The sequence below is a fragment of the Kogia breviceps genome, chromosome 1, assembly GCF_026419965.1.
Source record: "Kogia breviceps isolate mKogBre1 chromosome 1, mKogBre1 haplotype 1, whole genome shotgun sequence".
Taxonomy (NCBI): Eukaryota; Metazoa; Chordata; class Mammalia; order Artiodactyla; family Physeteridae; genus Kogia; species Kogia breviceps.
In genome coordinates this window covers 3,277,118-3,295,765 of record NC_081310.1, presented here as the reverse complement: position 1 = coordinate 3,295,765, position 18,648 = coordinate 3,277,118, and the positions used below count along the sequence as shown (strand labels likewise).

Sequence of the window (18,648 nt, the reverse complement as noted above, 5' to 3'; positions counted from 1 at the left end):
CGCCCTGTGTCTACTTCCTAATAAAATAATAAAGTGACCAAAAAAATGTAATTCCTTGAAATGCCTCCTCCTTTTGGATTGTGCATACTTGAAATGTTGCTCTCCTCAAATTTAAGATTTTTGATACAATTTCTTGCTATCAAAAAGAAAGATAGTTTTCATTTTTTAACCTCACTCTATATTTTAAATAAAATAAATGTTAATTACCTTGAGTATCTTTATTTGATTTTGCATCAACTGGATTATGAATCCCTTGAGGGTGGAGAATATTTTTCTTGTGTTTTTGATATACTTCTTCCTGTGTAGCCCTGTATTTAGAATAAGTAAGAGCTCAATAAATAGGACCTGAATTAAAGTAACACAGTGATCCAGTTTCTGTCTTTTCACCTTGACCATAATCTATAAAATTCAGTCAGCATCTCTTTTGCATTCTTCTCCTAAGGGACACAGTGTTAGTTTAAATGTACTCTTTCTCTATATGGTAAGGTTGAATGATTGATTCAGAAATCACTTATGAATATAAAGGTCAAAGAGAAAAAGGGATGCAAATTATGGACAAGCATTCAAATATAAAACTTTTTGACAAGAGTTTAGTGACTCTTGCAATAAGGAATCAACGACATTTGAAGGACTGATTGGAGCATTTATTTTGCAGGGATAAATAATGGAACTTCTTCAGGAGAACCCACATGACTTTAGAAAACAATTTCAAATTTATTGCAGTATTTCTCAGAATTGAGAGCAATGCTGCAGATAGGAAATTACCACAGTAACCTCCAGCCCCTCACTATATGTTACCCTTGACCTTCAATAAACTTTTACTATAGTAGGCTCCAGTTTCACACAGACACACTAGATTAGTGTTTTAAAGTGAATACCTTAAGAGGTATTTTCAAGTGAATGAAAAATATTTGGTAGGAATCCCTTCAGATATAGCATATAATAAAAAATACTCTACTGCTGTTTGTGGAATGAATGTGTTTCTGTAGTGAGTTTCACTACCTGACATGAAATCAAGAACTTTTTTTTTTAGAAAACTGAGAACTAACAAGAAAATTTTCTGGCAATGACTTACATTTCTTCTCCAAGAGAGAAGTTGATTTGAGTCAGAGTTTCACATCTAGAAATACCCAGTTGATTAATGCTTAAAGAATCACGAGAGAGAGTCTTATGAGTCCAAACAAGTCTCCCCACGAAACCAAATTTTAATTGTTCACACAAATTTTTAAAAATGACAGACAAAATTTGAGAGGTGCGAGATTTTAGGATTTCTAAGTACACATTTTTAATCCTTGACAGAGCCCATTAACTTTGATCCAAAACTGAGATTGTCTACATTTTTTTCTTTTTTTCAACCATGAAATCATGAACCATGTTGATGGCCAATGTCTCTCCCAGAGCTAACATTCAATAAACTTTTTAGATTGATTATGAAATGGCTACATTGTAGCAATTTGACAAGCACTGTCCTTGAATAGAATTTTGTCCTTTTGAAAGGATTATCGGTGGCTATGTTCATTTGGATGGAGGCCATGATAGGCTGCACTCCTGTGCTACTATAAATTATCTTATCGCCAAGTTCAGTTCATTTACTAAAATGCTATGAGGTTAATTTTAAAATTTGCAACTATTACTAATATACTTTAAAAAAATAAAACAAACATTTTATTTAGAAAGGCTGAAATGATTGTATGCTAATTTGAACAGGTAGGTTGTATAAGAAAATTCCATTTTTGATATCCTTCAAGAGTTGGATTCCATTATGTGTGCTTTGTTCTTTCTTCAGACCTCTTAACTTCAGACTGGAGTTGAACAGAATTATGGCTTACTCCTTTCCCTTCAAATCATTCTCAGGCTCCAGACAAGGAAGCTGGACCTTTGAGCAAACAAGCAGGTAACTAGCAATGGTACCTTTTAACTCTGCTGGAGGCTTTCTAAGAGTATACAGGAACAAGGAACAAGCTGCTCCCGAATGAGAAGATCATGTAATTAGCACGGTATCTAAAATAGCCAGAATTATCCCAGCTAGGGTTAATGGATAAGCCAAGAAAAGCTAAGCAAGTGATATCCACAGACATTTGCTATACCTCAGACAGTTCCTTATAGAGCAAGCTTTCATCCTCTCTCCCAGTTAGCTCCCGTGGATTCACCATTACTGGCTCTGGGGCTAGAACAAAGGTAAGACAGGATGCTTGCTTTCCTCGTTGGCTAATATACTTTTTTTTGAAGCATTACTCCTATTAAGATGGAATAGCAGAATACAATATGTTGATTATCTAACAGAGATAAAAGCAGGAAACTGATGAACCACGGGGAAATATGACTGAGAGCAAACTGATTTCATAAAACAAATATAATTGGTGTGGAAATGAAGTTTGTCTTATCCAAACAGGTCAAATTCTAATACAGTGAAGTTCAAGAGAGTTCAGTGCCGGAATTTTAGATAAATAAGTAGAATAAATGGGCTTTTCCATGGTGCTATGTATGTTCTATCTCAATCTTTCTTGTAATAGAACTCATTAGAGAGATCAGACCTGCACATTTATGAATTGATTACCCAAGATGATGTGAGATAGACCCAGAATCCTTTCTAGAATTAATACTATCTTGCATTTGTAAAATGTTTTAATACACTGATGTTTCCCCCCACACACCTATTACTTCATATTTTAGGACCATAAGGGAAGAAGAGCCAGGAAAAAAAGCAGTTAGATGCACAGGTGAACAGTCTGGCCTTTGGGTTCAAATGTAGCCCTATTCCATAGGCTTCACAGCATCTTAGCCTTATTACTTAGTCAACCTGTTTCTAAGTGTCTTCATTCCCAAAATAGGGATAATAATGTGTCTGGCATCATATAAATGTTGATGAGAATTAGACTCAGAGCACATGACCTGGTGACTTACTGGGTGTAAGCACTTAATAAACATCACTAGTATTGTCAGATGTATAAGACATGTATTGGACTGTTTACAAACGAGGAAATTGAATAAGAAAGAGGTTAAGTGCTTCTGTAGGAATTTTGATGTTTCTTATTGTAACAAATTGACTCAGCTTTATCTTTAGTAGGACTTTTATCAAAACAAATGCTATGAACCAAATGGAATTGTGGGGCTTTCCTCTCTAAGCGTTTTCCTTTATCCAGTTCTTTTTAAAGAGACACCCGAGAAATGGAAAGAAGTCTATCCTATCACTCTAGATAATTTATTCCATGAATTTGGATTCCTTTCTTCTCTTTTCAGACCTCAGTTTCTTTGTCTCCTGGTAATCTCTGAGGCCCTTTTCTGAGTGAAAATAATATTATTTCACAAACTAGAAAATCAAACTCTTGACCTCTGATGTTTGACTCTAATAAATAAATATCTTAAATGAAAAGAGAAAGGGATCCACATTTTGATCATAAAAAGACGTTGTTACATTTTATTCTATGCATATTATTTAGGTGCTGACATTTCCTAGGTCAGTTCTTCCTTTGGTTTAACATTCCATTTCAAAAAAAGTTATAACGGAAATTCAGATGCATAAATTCAAGTTAATATTGACAGCAGTCATGGAATTAAAGTTTTCCCTACCAAGTCCAAAGAAGACCATTAATTATGTATTAATGTGTGCATATGGTATAATGTATCACAGCTTCACATAATGACAGACAGCATCCAAATCTAAGTAAATATTTCTGAAATTCTACATAATTTTCATTAAATACCTAATTTCACATTTTCAGCTAAGGAACTAGTTTCTAGATTTAATATGATCTGCTGTTATATCTTTAATTTTTCTCCTTTATTTCTTCCTTTCTAAAGCACAGGCTTATATGGGTATTTGAATACAGTGATTGTTTTTTAAAGAAGGATGAAGAAAATCACAGACATTTCTGCAATTTCATACTATGGCTAGTTTGATGACTATTGATACCTGATTCTTGTATACTATGAATAGCTACAAAAGTGATTTAATTTGGATCTATTCTGTGTTTATACACTATTCTAGAGGCAGACATAATTTTGGTGGCCAAATAGGTTAAGGAAATTGGTTTCTAAGTGCTTTATGAGATGATCTGAGTAGTTGTTGATTACATTGGTATTTGCAATTTCCCAGAAGAATAAATTAAATATTTTGTATAGGCTTTAGTAGAAAAGAACCCTCAATATTGTTACAATTCTGCATATTTCAAGTGTTTTTTTTGTGATTCATTTTATATTTATTATTTAACTCACTTGATTTGGTAGTTTCCTCCACAGGCTCTCAAAACTCATGCTGCACTCTTGATTTTTGGATTATTATTAATATCCCTGCTTCTGATATTTGAAACTATAAGTTCAATTCCTTTATTTGCATTCCCCATGGAAGTTCAGCGTATGTACACCGCAGTTAAAAACTCATATAAACATAAAGCATAGCGTGAATTAGCGAGAGATTTTATAACTTACCTAAGTTGTTCAGAAACCTGAGTTAATTTGCTAAAATTAAGGGTAAAACTATTGGCAAAGTTCCTCAACAGTCTCTCAATGATCAACTTCCCTATTATAAAAATAGTGGTAGCGCTGACTCGAAATATAATAACTTTTGGTAATACCTTGAGGGTGTCTATTACGTAACTCTTAGTGTTAATGACTAAATCAGCATTTGCAAAATCCCCAAGTCCTATCAGATGATTGCAATAATAACAGTGAAGATCCATGCCGCAGCAAATACCTTTTTTTTCTTGTGTAACTCAATGGTTCAAGAATTTTGTGGAGTTTGCAAAAAAGCCCCACTCAGAAAGGATCTGTACGAAGAAGTGACCATGTTGTTTCCTGACCTTACTGGGCTCCTCAGTAAAATGTATCGCCAAAATTGTCCAAGAATTCTTTAAAGTATACAATTTTACATATGATATCTCACACCAAAAGTCAGCTGTTTTAGATGAAGAATACCCTTCAGATGGCACATTTAGGAATCAGAATTTATACACAGAGGAATTTAAAAAGTGAAAATTAAATCCTTAAACGGAATAGGTATAAGTGTGACTACATTTTTAAAAGGATGGACCACTTGACCCATGTGTAACATATTGAGATAATTTTGAGAGCTCAGAATTCATCAGAGTTTCAATTTCAATTAATCATGGAGACATATGTCCCAGCACCCTGGACATCTACTAGCTCTAATTCCCCAAACTACTGAAAGGGAAATTGAGGACCGAAAAGAGTCAATAAGATATTTAGTAAAATGTCTTCTTACTTCTTACCCAGTGCCCTTATTTGCTGTGTAACTATGATGAGAAACAGACATAAGAATACTAAAAGGTAGTTAGTTAGTGAACTGACCAGAATTTTGGAGAAACGAGAACAAAAAAGACCTCAATGAGTGGCACCGACTGTGAAGTTATCTGAGGAGAAAGAATATGGGTAGCTTAAAGGCTAAAGAACATGATAGGTGGCTAAGAAGAAAAGAAAGAAAAAGTTGAAAAAATACTAAGTCAGTATATTTGAAGCTCTTTCTGACTTATAATAAGAGAAGACTCTTTAAAGATAGATTTCCATACTCCTGCATTTGTTTTATACTAAAAATGTGATGTCTTTGAAAAAAGACTTTGTACACAAAACTTATAAAGAAATACATTTAAAATATGTTATGTAGCAATATCTTCTTTTAAGAAATGATGCCATCAAAATCACTGTGCCATTTTTTTAAACACCTAGCATAAAAGACCTGGAGTGATATTTATTGAGGGCTACAATATACTCTGATTTGAACCTGAAAAAAGGGTGTAGTCTTGCATACTTGCCTGTCTTTATCTTTAGACTGTGTTAGCCTAAATATTGCCTGAGGTAAATATTACTAGTGGCAATTGTCCAATCTTGAAATAGCATATAGTCCATAAATGCAAGTTGAAAATAGTTTAGCAATCTCAAGTATCAAACCCAGGTATGTTAATTGCATCTTTTCCATTTGGGTATTAAGATTGTGACTTAAGTTTTAAATTGACTGTATGTATCTCTTGATTTATTGCTGCCTAAATAATTAGTAGGGAAATGATAGGGAAAAATACATTTAAACTCACCTTTGTGTTACTCTGAAGTTTCCTCTCTTAAGATTATGCTTAAGATAACACAGGACCTTAAAGGTGCTGATGTAGAGTTCTACTCTGATGCCCTCAGAGAGATGTGTGAGGGTTAAGAGGTGTCTATGGCGATGCATTGCCGCATAGTTCATGCAAATCCACAGTAATTCTGTGTTCAGATAAGGATCTCGGTTTCAATATACTTTTTCAGAAACGCATTTGCTTCTTTTTTAAGGGAAATCTGGCTCCAGAAGAAGAGGTTAAAAAAAAAAAAAGACACCCTAATGTCAATGCTCACTTATTTAACTATGACATTGCTGATATTTTCTTAACAAATCAAAACAGATGTAACTTTGCTGACTCCTTAGAATAATTTAAAATAAACATCCTAACAAGATGCTATGAATGTAATATATGAAAATTAATATCCATGCATGAAGCTACCTACAACACATGATTTTTTATGAAAACAACAAACTGAGAGCAATGGCGGTAATAAAGTATAAAGCTTTAACCATATCACCAATCCCTTATGCAGCATGAAAATGGTTAAAATTTAAATGACCCAGTTCTAAAGAATTTGAATAAAAAGGAGGTAGGAGGCATGTTTATCAATTTCTGCAACCAAGAAAGTTTGTTGAGACAGGGGAATGAAATCTTTTAACTTATATTTATATATTTAATCAGCAGTATGGTTTTTTAACCAAAAATAAATAAGTATATACTGTTTCCAACGAATATGTTTGTTTGAAAATTTTCCAATAATTTTAAGGTAAATTTAGAGACAGGAAATTTAGGAACTTCATAATTGATACCTTGTTCACTTTTTATTTCTGTTTTTTGATACATAAGTAGGTGATTACAGAGTAAAAATGGAGATATGAAAAATGACCTATCAAGTGAAAGATAGTGATTACTTCTATAGACAGAGGGGCATCAGGAAATGAAAGGGGATTGGAGTCCTCATCTGTATATTTATTTTTTAATGGCTTGGAATAAATAGAGAAAAATGTTAAAAATTATAAATCTTGGTGGTAAAAAGATGAGGATCTTTATTACATTGATTTTACTTTTCTGTGGAGTCTGAAACACTTCTAAATTGAAAATGAAGTTCTTTTCTACTTTTTAAATTCTAGCTAAAAAAGCATGTTCATATATGTCTTCTTTAGTGAAACTTAAAAACTTTCATTTTCCTCATTAGTTAGAGATTTCATTTTCTTCAGAGTTCAAATTTTATATTTAAAATGAGTAGATTTATGTAATTTAGAGAATTGTTTGCTAAACAAAACACTCAGCAGTAAGAAAAAATAAAATCCTAAATCTTTTTAATATATTCTGATACCACAAGACCTTTATTTCCCCCTTTTATGTTTGTATAGTTAATTTGGGGTCATTTTATGTGCTTTAATGCAAGTTAACTAACATTTCAGAGGCATAAACATGACAATTTTATACAAAATAGCAATTAATGAGTATGCATAAATTGGTTTTCTCTTATATTTATCAAACACTATGTAAATGCAGAAATATGCTTTATGGAATTGTTACAGCAGGAAAAGTTTTACTATACTTCAGGATAAAATTCTAGGGAATTTTATGTGTTTCTTATGTGTTTCTTTCTGTTAGTTAATGCAATTTGAAAAGTCAAATCAAATCCTTTTAGAAAAGACAAAAACAAAACCTGGAACATAACAGCCTCTTCTATTACTAAGAGTGGACATGTGAAAATTTTAAAGAAATCATTATATATGCTTTTCTGTGTTTACTTCAAAGAGAATTTTTTTAGACAGGAATCATTGTTTTAAATATTCTTGCAAAACATCCTCATAACAGCAAAGGGACCGTGCTGGTTTAAATGTAAGTTGCACCTGATTAGGCTTAGTTATATCTTGAAGAAGAGCTATAGTCACTGTTTATTAATTATAAAAGGAGGCGGATTTAATTTTACAGGTCTTCACATTTTTTTTTAATGGGGACTTCTCAACTCCTGGATTTTCTACCCCCCCAGCATATATGTTTATTCACAATTTGAAGTTTGCACATAGTTTCCAGTAACGGTAAAGCCCTGGCAGTAATGTTGCACCTGGACCAGGCAGGCGGAAGGGAAGCAGAGGTCAAGACCAGCCCTTAATGAGCATTGACTCCACAGACTTAAGACTCCGTGAAAAGTCCAGACGACCCCTGCAGCGTCATCTTACAGCTCTGATTTTCTTCTTTTCAAGATGTAGTATAATCCATAAATACAAGCAAATCACGAGCAGCTTAGTCTTTGGTTTTTATCTTCCACGTTTGGTCTTTTTTTTTTTTTCCCTCTTCACAGAGGTTTGAAAAATTAACCCTCTTCTGTCCTCAGACTAACCAGAGAAAGAAGTTCTCCATCCTCACTGCTGTCAGCTTAAATCTTTAAGTCCTTTCAAGGCAAGAGGCACTTTGTAAAATGACTTATAACAACCAGAGAAGCGGCTGGTGGTTCATTTTCTCCCAATATAGGTGAATAATATCTTGATAGCTGACTAACAGTCCCAAGGCAAATCAGTGAAATATGTCTCTTTTATGAAAGTTTCTAAAGCAATACGCTTAGATACTTAAAACCTGAAATGGAATTTTTGTTTAGCTCTGATTTCCCATCACACAGAGGCTGTATTTACGCACAGGCTTCTAGATAATCCACATGTATGATAAAAATGTCTCTAATCACCTTTTCTGACATATTCTCTTCATATTGGATTATCTGGTGCAGCTCAAACTCTCCTATTCTGATGGAACATAATCTTTTTTTCACACTTACATTTTGTCTCTCTAGCCCAAACTTTCCTGAAAGAGAAGTTAGACCCTTATGATTAAAACCGTCATTTCCCTGCAGGAAATACACCCAATCACACGTGCACTGCAAGGATGCACAGAATCCAGCTCAGGTGCATCCGTGGAGAGGAGCCTTCCACCCCGAAATGGGCATGGTCCACGTGCTGGAAGCAAGGGCTAGCCAATCAGATTCAGTCTTATTCTGTCCACAGCCTTGCAGAATTTCAGGAGGCCAGAGACATCTGCCTCTGCCTTGACATATAGTCTTTTGATGCCCTGTACACACTGAAGGCCCCACTCTCTCCACAGTTTAAAAATATAAAGTTTAAGGTCCTACTGTATAACACAGGGAACTATACTCAATATTTTATAATAACCTATCAAGGAAAAGAATCTGAAAGATAATATATATATGTACATATATAACTGAATCACTGTGCTGTACACCTGAAACTAACACAACCTTGTAAATCAACTATACTTCAATTTTTAAAAATTATATATATATATATATATGTATATATATATATAACTTTTAAAACTACAGTTCTGAGTGTGAACCTTAGCGGTATAATTCATGGTGAGGGCAAGTGTTACCCAAGCAGAAATGGCTGAGAACCTAGCACAGTGGGTGGGAAGTCTGGAGGATTCATACGTTTGCTAAAGGCTGGGGAAAGAGCCTTTAGAAGGAGCATAAAAATGGATCCCAGGAGAGCCAGAGGAGGCCTGGTTCCTCAAGGATCTCTATCTCTGACAGAAACAGTGTCACAGAACAGGAAGGGGACAGAGTGAGGGGCAGACATTTTACACAGCTCACAGCTTCAGCTCTGATCACACTTTCTCCCAGGCTGTTCCCCTAAAGCATCAGGACACACAGGAAGACCTCCACCATGACCCCATGGAAATAAGAATGCCAACATTCACTTAGTATTTGTGACTCTCTATGATCCTGCAGAATCAGACCTGTCTCTTCTTCAGAATAACATGGAAGAGAGAGACAATGGGAGGAGCTCAGAGTACTATTTCTTATTCACACCTATCTGTTTTGAACATCTTAGCTTCAACTAGCTGAAATTACAACACCAATATAATTTTAATAATTTTTTCCCAAGATTCTGTTATCCATCACCTCCTCTCACATACAGAGCTAAATTCATTGCTCATTCAAATCTGTTATTTTAAAAGTAAACCTAAGCTAAACAAGTGTTTAATTTAATACCTTAGACTGTATTATACTGTTTATATTTTGACTTCCGTTTCTGACTATAGTTTATTCATTTAGGGTAGTGGAACTAAATCACTAACATATATATTTTTTTCTAATGGATTTTTATAATTCATAGATCAGTGGGAAGTATCCCCAAATATGAACAATACATAGAAATCAACACATATACTTAATGGCATAGTGAGAACTCTAATATTTCGGTAACACAAATTGACTCACAGCTGTATACATATATGTATATATGACAATCATCTCAGAAATTTAAATTACAAGGTTCAAAACAAACTGACTTTTCATGTTGGTGGCTTAGAACACGCCTTCATAGCTATGAATTCCATGGGCAGTTCCACTTTAGTTTTTGTGTAATTTGGAGGCAAAGAAATTCTAATTGAGCTTATCAGTCACAAGACGCATTTTGCAAACAATTCCACTAGTGTGGCTTCTGATGAGGTATCCCAGTTTTGACAGCTAGTGGACTGGCTTGAGATAAAAGGTTACCTGAAGAAGAATGAGCAAAGAATTCCAGAGACAGTGCTGCTGTGTGGCCAATAGATTTTCAATACCACTGGTAGTTAATTTGGGGATTTTCTTATCTCTATCATACATTTTTAAAACTATGCCCCTTTGGTATGTGTTTTTTTTCTCTCTTTATTAGTCAAGATAATTAGTTTCAGAAAGAAAACTTGTTTTCATCTAACACTGTTAAAATTTCATCTAACAATTCTAAAATTAAATTTTTCAAAAGAGAACATCTTTGACTTTTGCAGTAATAAATAAACTCTGAAGAAAATTGATTCAAGAACTTATCAAATAGAAAAAGAAAACTGAGAACTTACATGCCCACTTTTACAGCAAATGTGATTTTCTAAACTACATTGACTCTGCAGATTATCTTCATTTCTTGATATATCTTTTACTAATCCGAGTCCAAATGAAATGTCCAGAAAAATATAGTTTTCTTTATATAATAACTATACATATAATGAACCAAGAATTTTAGACAATGGATACTTTCATGGTAAATTTAAAAATATATATATATATGTATATTCCAATAATGATGATTTATTCAAGTGACAAGAAAAATAAATTTAGCATCATCACTCTTTCATCTTAATTCAACCATTATGCCAAATCTCAGTGCATTTTTAACCAATACATGGCTTTCCAGCTAGTTGAGAGACTGTGGAAGTGCATGATAACTTTTAAAAAGAATGACTTGCGATGAAATGGCAGAAACAGCCACCTCAGATAATTTGTATTGAGGATTAACCTTGCAGCTATATTAATATGAGTAAAAATTAAATATTTTCAATTTGTTTAGATGCACTAGCAAGGGGAAAACACAAAGACAAAACTGAGGCAGGGCGGCTCACAATGACTCCACTGATTTCTCCACTGGTCCTTTTCCTCTGCACATGGTCAATTAGAATTGAAAATCCTGTGCTGATTTCATTCGCTGGAATTTTTAAGCAGGTCAGGAAGAAAGATGTTATTGAAAGGAAAAATCTCATCTAAATAAGAAAGGAGCACAGGGCCATCTGGTCTGAGCTATACATATAAAAAGTTATTTCAGCTGAACTGCAGGCTTGATGTTTCAAAAGAAGTGCCAAAAATGAACCCCAAATCTGTTTACTGTAAAATATCCCCAACGTTCCTCTTTAAGCCTCAAATATGCGATACACAGTTCATTTCCTATCTGTGATTCATGAGCCCATCTGACCCCAGCGCCTCCCTGGGCTTCACTGGGTCTCAGGCAGCGATAGGGGCGTTCAATCACACTTCAGACACATCTCCCTCGTGGGGCATCAACGGGAACGTGGATCTTTTGAAAATTGTGAAAATGACTTTGATAGTTTTCCCTCAAATGGATTTTGAGTGCAGCCTGCATGTGGGCTTGGAAGGATAAAATCTGAGGCATGAAGCAACCAAACCAGTTTCCCTTCTTTCCTCCTTGAGACTGGCGGTAGGTTCCTGTGCATTCTCTGTGCAGTGCCCAGGCATCTACGGAGAATAATTCCAATCCCAATGCCTAAGGGCTAAATTTAAAAAAAAAAACAACACCCAAATCTCTCTTTTCATTAAACAGAAATTATGAGTGTGAGTCTACTCTCAGAAATCATCCTCCTAATGGTAACAGAGATTAAAATATATATATATATATATATATATATATATAGTGTGCTGTTTGTCAAATGAGAGTCCTATGTTTTGATAGAATTAAAATATTTTTGATATGAGGAATTTGCAATAATTACATCATCAATCCCTTAATTTAGCCAATATCTGACCACAGACATAAGTAGCTGACATTGCCATCCAAATGTCATTGTATTAAAGTGTTAATATTCTAACTCAAGAGTGTTCTAAAAACTCTGGTTATAATACAATAATAACAATTATTTTTGGCCATAAGACTATGTTCAAATATATCATTTACATGTACTATATGTACTACATACATGTCCAAAAATACAGCATTATAATAACAGCACATGTTAAGCAAGAGTACAGGTTTTAACTAAAGTCTTCCAATAAATAATTGAATTAAGTATATTCTAATATATGAAACACCAGAATCTTGATATATCCCTGACATCAGACGTCATTGGTTGTTTTTGTATTTTTACTATGTTTGTTCTGCCATTTCAAATAAATCGTTACTATTGTGTGAGAAGAATAAACTGTCCTATAGTAAATTGTTCTTTCTCCTTTATGCTCTGAAAAACCATTTGTTCTTGGCGTTACGTAGTTCAACTATTTCAATCAAGTCCATTATCTTCTTTTCTTTGAAAGATGCCTTTTTAGTAACCTGTATCCCCAGCGGGCCATGTTATGTTTTGTTTTTAGAAAGTAGGTGAAATTTAAATCTAACTACTTGCTCACTTTTTAATCTTTGATAAAACAATTTTATAATTCATCCTCAGGCAAGAACTCCACTATATTTTGGAAGAACTGTTTATGTAAAAATTATGGAGTCAGGTCCAAGGATTTCTCAGAAAAGTTATTTATTAGTTCGCACTGCAGTCTTACTCCAGAGAATGTCACCTAACTTGTGTAGCTTGCTTTTTCTAACTACAAAATGTGTTTGTTCTTTAGGTTATATACTTTTGTAAATAATAGTAACACGAAAGCAAAAAAGAACAAAACGCTTTTGCACTTGTTCTAAAAGAATCACACTACATCAGCAAAATTAATCTCATTACTTTGTGTGTTGACAAATAAATACTGCTGCTCATGTACATATGACTTGCAAATCTTTTCAAAATTAATCCTTTTTTAAGTATGCAAGAAAGAAATATTAAGAGCAAATTCCAAAATTAAGAAAATAATGTGTCAAATACTTAGTATGTAAGAACTGGTAAGCATACCCAGTCATTCTATATTAATGAAGATTAATTTAAACTACAGACCAAAACTTGGTAATTGAGATGTTATATATGTACAGTTGTTCTATGTTTATATCTCAGATACAGCAATGTACTTTGTTGAGATTATTACACTTTGTTCTATTTAAGTAAAATAAAATCATGTACTTAAATATACACGTCATTAAAACTTGGAACACTTGTGTGGTGAATAACTGTTTAGCCTCTAAGACCCATAAAGTAGACTTGAAAATAAATACAAACACTGTACCAGCCCACAAAATTTTAATCCAACTATCATCTAACCCAAAGCACATGAAAAGAGCATTACTTCTAAAGAATCATTTGTATAGGAATTCTCTATGCAATAAGTAAATAGTAAAAATGATTTAATAGGTTACAAAAATTTGAGTGTCAAATAAAAATCACCAAGTCATAACAGATATCAGTGTCGTAGCATTTTTTATCCAAAGGATTTCAAAATGCTCCCCATTTCCGCATCTTATTCGCATCATTGAAATTCAGCCACCTCTGAAATGTTCAACCAGCATGTTAATAAGGCTTCCCAGAACCAGGAAACTCCGCCTGACTACATAGGTCTTGATAAATATGGCCATACCGCCCCATAACACATCTTCAAAAGAAATATAGATGCAAATAAAATAGTCCTTTCCTGTGGGTGTCGGTTAACCCCACAAACATGAGAACTTCCTATGGGCACACACCCAGCATACACAGGCGATTGATTAGGTGATTGAAAATGTTGCCCACAAAGGCGAAATTTTATATGTGATGACATCATCAGCAAACCAGGGTTTCTCTGTGATAGAATGATATACATGCCTGGCTGAGTGTGTCTCTGGAGTGTGTGTGTGTGTGTGTGTGTGTGTGTGTGTGTGTGTAGAGAGACACACACACAGAGAGAGAGGGATGCTTAAAGAAGAGCATCATCAGAAATGGTATAACCTTCCACAAGGTTTGCAAGAATCTTTCCACAGACCTCTGACTTTCTTCAGATTTCACACAGCTCAGCTCAAGTTCATTCAAAAATGCATTTCCCACACCAGCAAATCGTGTTTTGTTTAGTGAGCACTGCTGTTAATCCTAAAATACCCCGGTGGGTCTGTGGAGATGCGATTTCTATAACCAAATGAGGCGTGGGCATCTGTGTAATAGTGTGCGTGTGTTACAGGGTCCCCGGGGACTTGCATTGGAACGGAGAAGACGTCTTGGTTTTCCAGGCAAGGAAAGGGTTAAAAATTGAGGCTGTCTGGGGTAAGAGAAAGGGGATATTGTTGTCTTTAATCTTTCCGCAGTCTGTGTAAGACTTCCATCCCGGATCTGCACAGAGCAATGGGACAGGCCGGGCATGCATTGCGTGCAGGCTCCTTGATTGTAGAGGGGGGACCTGGCTGGGGTCCAGACAGGCTGGGGCTCTGTTGATCATTATGTCTGGCCTTCAGGTGTCTCGGCGCACAGTGGGCGGCGGTGGGGGAGGTGTGGATAACAGGAGAGCAGACAAAGAAAAAAAAAAATGGTGTATTTAAAAAAGATGATGCGAAAACGTGTGTCCAAGTCCTCTTTAAAAAATGACTCCTAACGTCTTGGACTTTTATAATGAGAACACGAGCTCTGCTCTGGCAGATCTCTTTAAGCCATAATTAGTTATGTCTGGAGCCTTTGAATAATTCCTTTCCATAATTGATGGAGTTAATATTCTCTTTCAAAAATGAGGAGGACAAGGGTTTTCTCCCAAACTCCCTTTGGGTCGGAGGTTTTGCAGGTCCAGATCTTCATCAGTGAAAAATCGCATTGATTTACCTTTTAATTTCTTAGGAGACTTAGCTTATAACTTTTTAAGGATTTGGATGATTCTAGAAGTGAAGGCATAATGCATTGCTGGATTCCCCTCGCTGAATGTAAAAAGAAAGCAATAGTACAGGATCATTCTCCCCCATTTGTTTCTAATTATTTTATAAATAATAATAATAAAAAAAACTGCTTTGTATGTTGCTTCTGTTTGAAACTCCATCAAAAAAAAAAAAAAATCTTACCATGAATGTGACTTCGATGGTAACCCTACCCTTGTGTGCCAGTAGAAAGAAATCCCAAATTCCTTTATTCTTTAAGCATTTCTTCTATAAAAGCAGCTTCCGCATGCTTCCTCCCCACCCCCACGTCCTCACTCCACCCTATTAGGAATTTCAAAAAAAAAAAAAAAAAAAAATCTTTATACATGGAAGGCTGAAGCCCCGAGACAGAAAGCTGTCTTTTTCTTCTGTCTTTGCACTGGCCGCTTTCAGTAGTCTTTCCCTTCTGCTGGAACTTGATTTCACATTTTGTGGATGAAAACCCTAAAACCAGTTCAGCCTCTTATCATGATGAGAACATGACAAGTGGTGGTTAAAAAATAAATAAAAAGAAAGCCTTGGCTTGAAGCCATTGTTCAGAATTTAAGAGCTATTTGCCCCCAAGTGTCTTAGCCGTCTTTCATAGCTAATTATAATAACTGTCAGATGTCTGGAGAGTGGATGGTGCCCTCGTCAGTAAAGTCAGCAAAGTTTGTCTTTTATTTTTCTTGGGGACAGATCAAATCGGATTAGGCATTAAGAGAGAAAAGAAGTGAAGTAAGTACATATGTGTGTGCCTTCATTTTTTCTTATGAACAAAGCAGCGTGCTGGAGCGATGTTTGAGGTGCAGCCTCCTGCAGCTACTCTTGGAATGCCTGACTTTTATTTTTCATTCTTTCTCTTTCTCCGAATCAAGCATGCAACAATTGTTTCTGAAACCTTTTCCTGCCAGATGAACACCCTTCAAGACACACATACAAGAGTAGCTCAGGAAAAAAAAAAAAAAAAACAAACAAAAACATCTTCACGTATCGGAAGCTTATGACAGAAAACTATTTTCATCAACACCCTGGACGGAAAGAAATGGATACTTACAATTTCCAAACGGTTATTTGTGTTAGTTCCTTGTCCCCGGGGGCACGGCCGAGGCTCTGGCCAGACTATCCATCAGGCAGGTGCAGAATCCTGGTTTCCAGGCAGGAGACAGTTAGCAAAGTGTTTCCCAAAGTCCCTCGGAACTCAGGCGCTTGTGCCCAGGCATCCCTGGCTGCTGTGAAGGCTGTACTATCTGCAGTTCTGAATTGAACTAAATTACAGCCCATGTGAAAGACAGGGGCAGCGAGTCACGTGGGAGATACACAGCTATCCTATTGGCCACTGAAACATAGCTTAGGCATTCTGCCTTCTCCTCCATTGGTGAATAGTTAAAAATGAAAGCATCTGGCTCCTCCTCTCCAGCTTATTTGTCCTTTATGTGTGGAAGAATGACTGTAGGATTTTACAGTGACAGAATTAGTTAAGAAAGGGACTGAAGTCATCTCTCACAGAGGCTGGTGGGAGGGGATTGGAAGCCCAGCTTTTTCAAGATTTTTTTTTTTTTTTTTCCTTTTTATCCCCCTGCCCTGCAGTTTTGTCTGTGATTGCCTGTTTGCCTGTCAGGAAAATTGTGTGTGTGTGTGTGTGTGTGTGTGTGTGTGTGTGTGTGTTTCCCCAGTTAACTTTGGAAGTGACAGAAAGTAAATTATCTCATTCCTGTGCAGAACTCAGTCGTGTTCGGAAGCACAAAATCAATTTTTCTTCAATGATGAATTTTCAGAGTTTATTTTGATGTTGAAAGAAGCTTAATTGCGGTTCTCAACAGCCTAAGTTGTTCATTATTGACACCCAGAAACAGAATTAACGTTTTTTGAGTGGCTGTTACAGTTTGGAGAATGTAGGGGGGAAAATGACCCTGGAAAATATTAAAAGGCAACAATATCAAAGAAGCTTCAGCTAAGCAGGGATGAAGAAGAAGTATACTTTTTCCAAATCCATTCTTTAATTTACCTCTTTTGATAATGCAACACGACCATAAAATGGACAGGCAGAGGTGCTTTTTGGTTATCCCAGCATTATTTAATTCACCTGATTCATAAAAACCTCTGCTGCATTTGTAAAGATTTAGAGGTGTGAGTTCCCTTAGAGACCGTCACATCCTTAGAGACCATCACATCCCATCTTCCCACTGTAAAGGTTGTCAAAGGTGAGGAAGGTGGATTCTGACAGGTAACACCTCTCTATTCATTTACCTGGATCCAGGATTCACAGAGTTATGTAAAGTAAATGAAGGGGACACCAAAGGGAGTAGTACTGCTTTGCTTTTTCTTGCAAACCTACTACGAGCCAGTCACCCTTGTTTAATTGCTACAATGACTCATAGGGTCAGTTTTATCACTTTCATTTCTTGGTGGCAAAAACAGACTCAGATGCTTTACTACCATGGTAATTCTTGATGTGAACCCATATTGGACTGATTTCATGTCAACTTTTTCAACCAGGGATATTGCCTTCCAAAATAATAGCAGTCATCCCTTGTAAATACCTTCCTGTTGTGTGTGTCAGTTAATGAGCCAAGCACTTCACATCACCTTGTTCAATCCTTACAACTAGCAACGAGGCAGCTATTCTATCATCTCCATTTCAGAGGAGAGGAAATGAGGCAGACACTCAGTTTCATAAAGTTGGTAATTGGTGGTACTTGATTCGAACCAACGTTCCTCTAGTTTACACACTATATGGATTTTCAGCATGGTGTTGAATAAGTTTGTTTTTTTTCCCTTTCTGGTGCAACAGATTTGAATATTTCATGTATATGGAGACTATCCACTGTAGTCGTCTAAGTGTGCTTGGTTCAGACCCACATCTTACCTTTAAGTGGCTATAAATCGGCCTTAGAGGGGCAGCTGTGGAGCCGTATTTGCCTTTGCGGCCCCTCAAGAGGCCTTGCACAGAATCCGGCAGCAATAGAAGCTTCCACATTTACTGAAGGAACACATTCACCCAGCACGTCATTCTGAGCCTTAGGTGCCCTACGGCCGGTCCAGAGCTTGAAAACACATCAAAAAGCAGGATAAGGCAAATCCTGACATCCTTCCCAAAACAGCATCAAAATTCCATGTCAGCTAAGGCAATATCAAGAGTCCACGTGGAGTTTCCTGAACGTGCCTCCACTGCAGCCCCAATCACACCAATTAAAGGACATTTCCATTCACACCACCTACCCTTGTGGGGTCTGTTGGGAGACTGGAGATAATTACTCGAAGAATATGACTGCATCCTCACCGGTGGTGTTGAACATACACACTTCTGTCGCTCA

At 35.9% G+C, this 18,648-nt stretch overlaps 1 long non-coding RNA gene and 1 other non-coding gene across 3 annotated transcripts in view; both read right to left on the bottom strand.

Annotated features, from left to right (window-relative positions):
• LOC131752674 (uncharacterized) overlaps nt 1-16,591 on the bottom strand; it is an 87,375-nt gene extending 70,784 nt beyond the window's left edge. For both annotated transcript variants that reach the window (XR_010838058.1, XR_009334589.2), the window contains exon 1: nt 16,389-16,591. This is a non-coding gene — a long non-coding RNA (uncharacterized lncRNA). The remainder of the gene's footprint in view (nt 1-16,388) is intronic.
• On the bottom strand, nt 2,084-2,210 carry LOC131746929 (small nucleolar RNA SNORD22). Its single transcript, XR_009332708.1, has one exon. It is a non-coding gene; the product is annotated as a small nucleolar RNA SNORD22 (small nucleolar RNA).
• Nucleotides 16,592-18,648: the final 2,057 nt, after the last annotated feature.